The sequence below is a fragment of the Suncus etruscus genome, chromosome 18, assembly GCF_024139225.1.
Source record: "Suncus etruscus isolate mSunEtr1 chromosome 18, mSunEtr1.pri.cur, whole genome shotgun sequence".
Classification (NCBI taxonomy): domain Eukaryota; kingdom Metazoa; phylum Chordata; class Mammalia; order Eulipotyphla; family Soricidae; genus Suncus; species Suncus etruscus.
In genome coordinates this window covers 39,666,780-39,673,836 of record NC_064865.1, presented here as the reverse complement: position 1 = coordinate 39,673,836, position 7,057 = coordinate 39,666,780, and positions in this window count along the sequence as shown.

The window sequence follows — 7,057 nt, the reverse complement described above, 5'->3', positions numbered from 1 at the left end:
TTGGGCCCAGCACTGCACGGCCCCAGAGCAGTGCTGGATGGTACTTTGGAGGTACTTTAGCTGTGCTGCCTATCTGGGCCTGAGTATTGAGTCTACTGTCACCCTGTATCAAGAATGACCCTGGACTTCTCACCCCATATGACTCCTACTATGTGCCAGGCTCTGTGCCCACTGCTTTTTTTTTTTTGGGGGGGGGGGGCCACACCCATTTGATGCTCAGGGGTTACTCCTGGCTATGCGCTCAGAAATCGCCCCTGGCTTGGGGGGACCATATGGGGGGATCGAACTGTGGTCTGTCCTACGCTAGTGCTTGCAAGGCAGACACCTTACCTCTAGCGCCACCTTCCAGGCCCCTGTGCCCACTTCTTTTGTTTTGTTTTGTTTATTTGTTTTGGGACCACATCCGGTAACACTCAGAGTTGATCCTAGCTCTGCACTCAGAAATCATTCCTGGGGCCGGAGAGATAGCATGGAGGTAAGGCATTTATTTGCCTTGCATGCAGAAGGTCGGTGGTTCGAATCCCGGCATCCCATCTGGTCCCCCCAAGCCTGCCAGGAGTGATTTCTGAAAGTAGAGTCAGGAGTAACCCCTGAGCACTGCTGGGAGTGCCCCAAAAACCAGAAAAAAATAAACATTCCTGGTAGGCTTAGTAAACCATAAGGGATGCCAGGGATCAAAACTGACTCTTCCACATGCAAGGCAATTTCCCTACTGTTGTGCTATCACTTCAGTCCCTTGTTTTTTTTTTTTATTTGTTTATTTGTTTTTGGTTTTGGGACACACCCGGTAAGACTCAGGGGTTACTCCTGACTATTCACTCAGAAATCGCTCCTGGCTTGGGGGACCATATGGGACACTGGGGATTGAACCCAGGTCTGTCCTAGGTCAGTGGCGTGCAATGCAAGGCAAACTCCCTACTGCTGGGCCGGAGAGATAGCATGGAGGTAGGGTGTTTGCTTTGCATGCAGAAGGATGGTGGTTTGAATCCTGGCATCCCATATGGTCCCCCGAGCCTGCCAGGAGCAATTTCTGAGTGTAGAGCCAGGAGTAACCCCTGAGCACTGCCGGGTGTGAACAAAAATGAAACAAAACAAAACAAGCAAACAAACAAAAAAAAAAAAACAAGCTCCCTACTGCTGTGCTATCACTCTGGCCCCCTGGCCCCTAGTTTTTTTGGGGTTTTGTTTTATATGTGTGTGAGAGGAGAGAGAGAGAGAGAGAGAGAGAGAGAGAGAGAGAGAGAGAGAGAGAGAGAGAGAGAGAGAGAGAGAGAGAGTTCACTTCTTATAAACTATCCTCACAACTCACATACCACAGCTCCAAGGCCCCAAGTAAATTGCAGCACTTGGGAAAGTCCTACCCCTGACCAGGCCCTAGGCAATGTCGCCCACATGCTGCTTCCCTTCATCTCACAGACACTGGCACTCAGGGTCTAAGGGACTCAAACTCTGGTCCCTGCGGCTCAGAACAGGTGGTGCAGAAGTGAAATACAAGACTTTTTGTTTGCTTGTTTTTTTTTTGAGTCACAGCCTGCAGTGCTCGGGGCTGACTCCGGGCTCTGTGCTCAAGCAATCACTCCAGGTGGGGCTTGGAGGGAGGGCATTTGGAATGTTAGAGGTCACACCTGGGTCAGTCGCATGCAAGTGCCCTACCCACCGTGCTATGGCTTCAAATCCCAAAGATGAGGTTTGAATGGAGGGGCCTCACCTGGCAGTGCTCAGGGGTTACTCCTGGCTCTGAACTCAGAAATCACTCCTGGTGGGCTCGGGGGATAGTATGGGATCCTGGGGATCAAACTCAAATCAGTCATGTGCTAGAGCGAGGCAAACGCCCTTACCCACTGTTCTAGTGTGTGGCTCCTAAAAATGAGTCTTTTGGAAAAGGTTCAAAGCAGTGGTTAAGAGTGTGAGATGTTGGGAATAAAGAGCAGTGGAGGGGTGGAATTTTGCAAGTAGGAGGCCCAGGTTCCCCTGCAAAAATGCAGCTATGACAAATGTCCTCAAGAGGTCCTAGAGGCCCTTCTCATGCTGGAAGAAAGATGCTTCGTTCCCACGCCCCCATGGCCAACACAAAGCACACAGTAGTATATAAATATCTATCTACCACATCTGGGGGCAGCGGAGAGGAGAAAGCTGAGAACTGATCTCTTTCTTCTCTCTCCAAGGCCCACTGTTTAAGTCCTCTGCAGTGCAGGGCCACATCCACCTGTGAGCGGCACAGCTAGTGCAGACACACCTGGGGCTGGGTACAGTGATAGGGCTGTGAGAAGCTTGCCTGGGACTTGAACACATGGAGAGGCGATGCTTAGGTTTGTTGGGACTGAGCCTGGTGCCTGGTACCCGCTCTCAGAGGCTTTCCCTTGGGCTTTCGGAGCCTCAGACACACTCAAGGGTGTGTGTTCTGGGGCCGGAGCGGTGGAGCAGGTGGTAGGACATTTGTTTGCCTTGAGCACACTAGCCTAGGACAGACTGTGGTTCGATCCCCCGGCATCCCATATGGTCCCCCAAGTCAGGTGCAATTTCTGAGTGCATAGTCAGGAGTAACCCCGAGGGCCACGAGATGTGGCCCAAACCCCCCTCCCCCCAAAAAAAGTGTGTGTTGTGTGTGTCTTTATCAAAGCTGCTCCTGTATTGGGTCAGGGTGGCTGGACTAGCTGCACCGAACACCCTTGCCTGGGGCTGCAGAGATAGCACAGTGGGTAGAGCACTTGCCTTGTACAGGGCAGACTCAAGATTTAATACCAGGGGCCCGAGAGATAGCACAGCGGCGTTTGCCTTGCAAGCAGCCGATCCAGGACCAAAGGTGGTTGGTTCGAATCCCGGTGTCCCATATGGTCCCTCGTGCCTGCCAGGAGCTATTTCTGAGCAGACAGCCAGGAATAACCCCTGAGCACTGCCGGGTGTGCCCCCCCCCAAAAAAAAAAAAAGATTTGATACCAGGGGCCAGAGGGATAGCCCAGCAGTAGGGCATTTGCCTTGCATGCCACTGACCCAGGACAGACCTGGGTTCGATCTTGGTGTCCCATGTGGTCCCCCGTGCCTGCCAGGAGCTATTTCTGAGTGCATACCCAGGAGTAACCTGAGCATCACCGGGTGTGGCCCAAAAACAAACAAAAAAAAGATTTGATACCAGCATCCCATATGGTCCCTCAGTTCCCACCAGGAGTGATCCCTGAGCACAGAGCCAGGAGTAACCCCTGTGCACCAAAATAAGACAGAATAAAAAAGCAAACAAAATTCTTGGCTTCCTGAAAACATTTTGCAAATTCTTTACCTTGTGCCCCCATAACATTCATTTCCCAATTCCCCAAGTCTTCGTTTTCTTTTCTGTTTTGTTTTGTTTTAGGGCCACACCTGGCAACACTCAAGGGTTACTCATGACTGCTCTAAGAAATCACTCCTGGGGGGTCAGAGTGATAGCACAGCAATAGGCCTTGCACGTGGCCGACCCAGGATGGACCTGGCTTCAGTCCCTAACATTCCATATGGTCCCCTGAACCTACCAGGAGCAATTTCTGAGGGCAGAGCCAGGAATAACCCCTGAGTGCCACTGGCTGTGACCCAAAAGCTCAAAAAAAAAATCACTCCTAAAGGTTAGAGTGATAATATAGTAGTAGGTAGGGTATTTGCTTTGTACATGGCTGATCCGGGTTCGATTTCCAGCATACCATATGATCCCCTGAGCCTGCCAGGAGAAATTTCTGAGTGCAGAGCCAGGAAGAAGCCCAGAGCAGCAGGAACAGCTCAATGAACAGAAACAGGAAAAAAAAAAAATCACTCCTGGCAGGCTCAGGGGCCCATATGGGATGTTGGGGATTGAATCTGGGCCTGTCATATGCAAGGCATATGTGCTATCTGTGCTATTGCTCCAACCTCTCAGGGTTTTTTTTTTGGGGGGGGCACACCTAGCGGCACTCAGGGGTTATTCCTGACTGTACGCTCAGAAATCCTCCTAGCAGGTTGGTGGGGGGGGGGGGCGGGCCACTTGGGATGCTGGGAATGCAACCCGAATCCATCCTGGGCCAGCTGCTTGCAAGGCAAATGCCCTACCACTATGCTAACGCTCTGGCCCAGTTTTCTTTTATTTGGAAGGAACCTCCTCGGCAGTGCTCAGGGCTTACTCTTGAGTAGAGTAGAACTGGGAGGACCATGCACTGTTGGAGACTGAACACAGGGCTCCAGTCTTCTCCCCACCTCAGATCTCAGTTTTGAAATTTCCCTTCTTGCAGCAGAGCAATTGTACAGCGGCTAGGGTATGCCTTGCACACAGAAACCAGGGCTCAATCCTTCACACCCAGATGGTCCTCCATGTCCCACTGGGAGTGAGTCCTGAGTGCAGGGAAGGGAGTTAACCCTGAGCACTACTGAGTGTGGCTCCAAAATCCCAAATTGGGGGACAATATGGGAAGTGGGGGATCAAACCGCGGTCCGTCCTAGGTTACCGCATGCAAGGCAAATGCCCCACCACTTATGTCACTGCTCCACTGCGCCACTGGTTCTTACATCTTTACCTTGTTGGCACTTACCAGAGTTCACTGGAATGGTTTGCGACATTGGCATTATTGCAATGAATTGTTTGTCATTAACTATTAATTTATATACAATTAATTATGTATCACCTTGGCATTTATCGCAATTAATAACAACGATGAGCTCACCCTAACTCACGTGTGTTTATGTCTTGTCTGTGCCTCTCCCACACACTCTTGCAGGCTGCTCAATGCGACCTGGGAGCCATCGAGCTGCCAAAGTCACCCAGCCTGCTGCTGGCACATAGCAGCTCAGGAAATACCGGCCAACACTCACACATGCATTTCTTCACCTTTAATGTTGGGATGCTAGTCATGAATATATTTATTATATATGAACACATCTCTGTGTGAAAATTTCTCCACACACATAAACACACAGCACATTAACTAGAAAATGGGTTTGCCATATTATATATCAAAGCTCTGGGCCAGAGTGATAGCACATTGGGTAGAGTATTGCCTTGCACACAGCCAATCTGGATTTGAAAGTCTTTGTCCCATATGGTCTCTAGAAGACCTCCAGGAGTGATTCCTGATTGCAGAGCAATATCCTCTGTGCACAGCTGGGTGTGGCTAAAAAAAAAAACTGAAAAAAAGGAGAAAGAAATAAAGCGAGGGCCGGGCGGTGGCGCTGGAGGTAAGGTGCCTGCCTTACCTGCGCTAGCCTAGGACGGACCGCGGTTCGATCCCCCGGCGTCCCATATGGTCCCCCAAGAAGCCAGGAGCAACTTCTGAGCGCATAGCCAGGAGTAACCCCTGAGCGTCACAGGGTGTGGCCCAAAAACCAAAAAAAAAAAAAAAAAAAGAAATAAAGCGAGGGGTCAGAGCAGAGGCACAGCAGTAGGGCGTTTGCCTTGCACACAGCTGACCTAGGACGAACTGTGGTTCGATCCCTCTGTGTCCCATATGGTCCCTCAAGTCAGGAGCAATTTCTGAGCACATAGCCAGGAGTACCTGAGTGTCACCGCGTGTGCCCTCCCAAAAAGAGAGAGAGAGGGAGGGAAGAAGGGTGGGAGGAAGGAAGGAAGGAAGGAAGGAAGGAAGGAAGGAAGGAAGGAAGGAAGGAAGGAAGGAAGGAAGGAAGGAAGGAAGGAAGGAAGGAAGGAAGGAAGGAAGGAAGGAAGGAAGGAAGGAAGGAAGGAAGGAAGGAAGGACTAAGTAAGCTTGAGAATGGCTCTAATTAGGTCCTCCGGCTGCCTGTAGCTCAGACTAAACCTCGAAAGCACCACATGAGCTCAGGTCTGAGCTCCCAGTGTCTGGGCTACTGGCTCAGCCTCTGCTTTCTGGGAGCCCGTGAAGATTAGCTGAGGCAGCTGTGATGAGATGCAGACAGTCAGCCTTGTGAGAGGGGATTAGTGACCCTTTTGGGCCCTTCCATGTCACATGGGGCCCTTTGAATTTATATCCCAGCTTGACATGTCTGGGTGTCCTGTGGTGGTCTTGGTTTCATGTATGTCTCACAGGAATCCCATGAGCTCGGCGGGTAAGGCCATCATCTCATCTTGTTGAAGAAACAGACTTAGTGTCCATTAGACAAATCGCAGCATGCTGAAGCCCAGGTCTAGATGAAGATCAGGCTCCTGTTAAGGCACATTGTATGGTGTGTGTGTGTGTGTGTGTGTGTGTGTGTGTGTGTGTGTGTGTGTGTGTGTGGTTGTGTTTTGCTTGGTGCTGGGAATTGAACCCAGGGCCTCACATGAAAGGAAAGAGGGGGGAAGGAAGGAAGACAGAAATACAGAAAGGAAGGGAGGATAGAAGGAGGGAAGGAAGGAAGGAAGTTTAGTATGGCAATTCTGAATCAAATGGACCAAGGAAGCAAAGACAAATTTCATTCAAGTTTTGGCTCTAACCCCGTGACTGCAGAAAACAAGCCAAGGGCTTTAGGGACCCAGCAGTGGCTCAATGATCAAGAACATAATTAGGGCCTATAAGTAGGGCCATTCTCAAAGCCTAAGTTTTTCCTTCCTTCCTTCCTTCCTTCCTTCCTTCCTTCCTTCCTTCCTTCCTTCCTTCCTTCCTTCCTTTCCTTTCCTTTTATCCTACCATTCTTCCTTCTTCCTTTTCTCCCTTTCTTTTCTTTCTTTCTCTCTCCTTCCTTCCTTCCTTCTTTCCTTCCTTCTTTCTTTCTTCTTTTTTTTTCATTTTTGGGCCACACCCAATGATGCTCAGGGGGTTACTCCTGACTATATGCTCAAAAATTGCTCCTGACTTGGGGGACCATATGGGATGCTGGGGGATCCAACCGCGGTCCGTCCTAGGTTAGCGTGTGCAAGGCAAAAATGCCCTACCGCCTGCGCCACCACTTCTTCCCCCAGCAATGCTTGCAGTTTACTCCTGCCTCTGTTGTCAGGGATCACTCCTGCCTGTTCTCAAGGGACTTTATACCATGCTGGGGTTTCAAACTGGGGTGGACCACAGTGCCTTATCTGCTGCATTAACTCTCTCACCCACAAAGCAGTACCTCTAACCCAGTGACCTAGAAGAGGTGGGAGCTGGCGAGGTGCCCTGGGACAGGAATGCCAGTC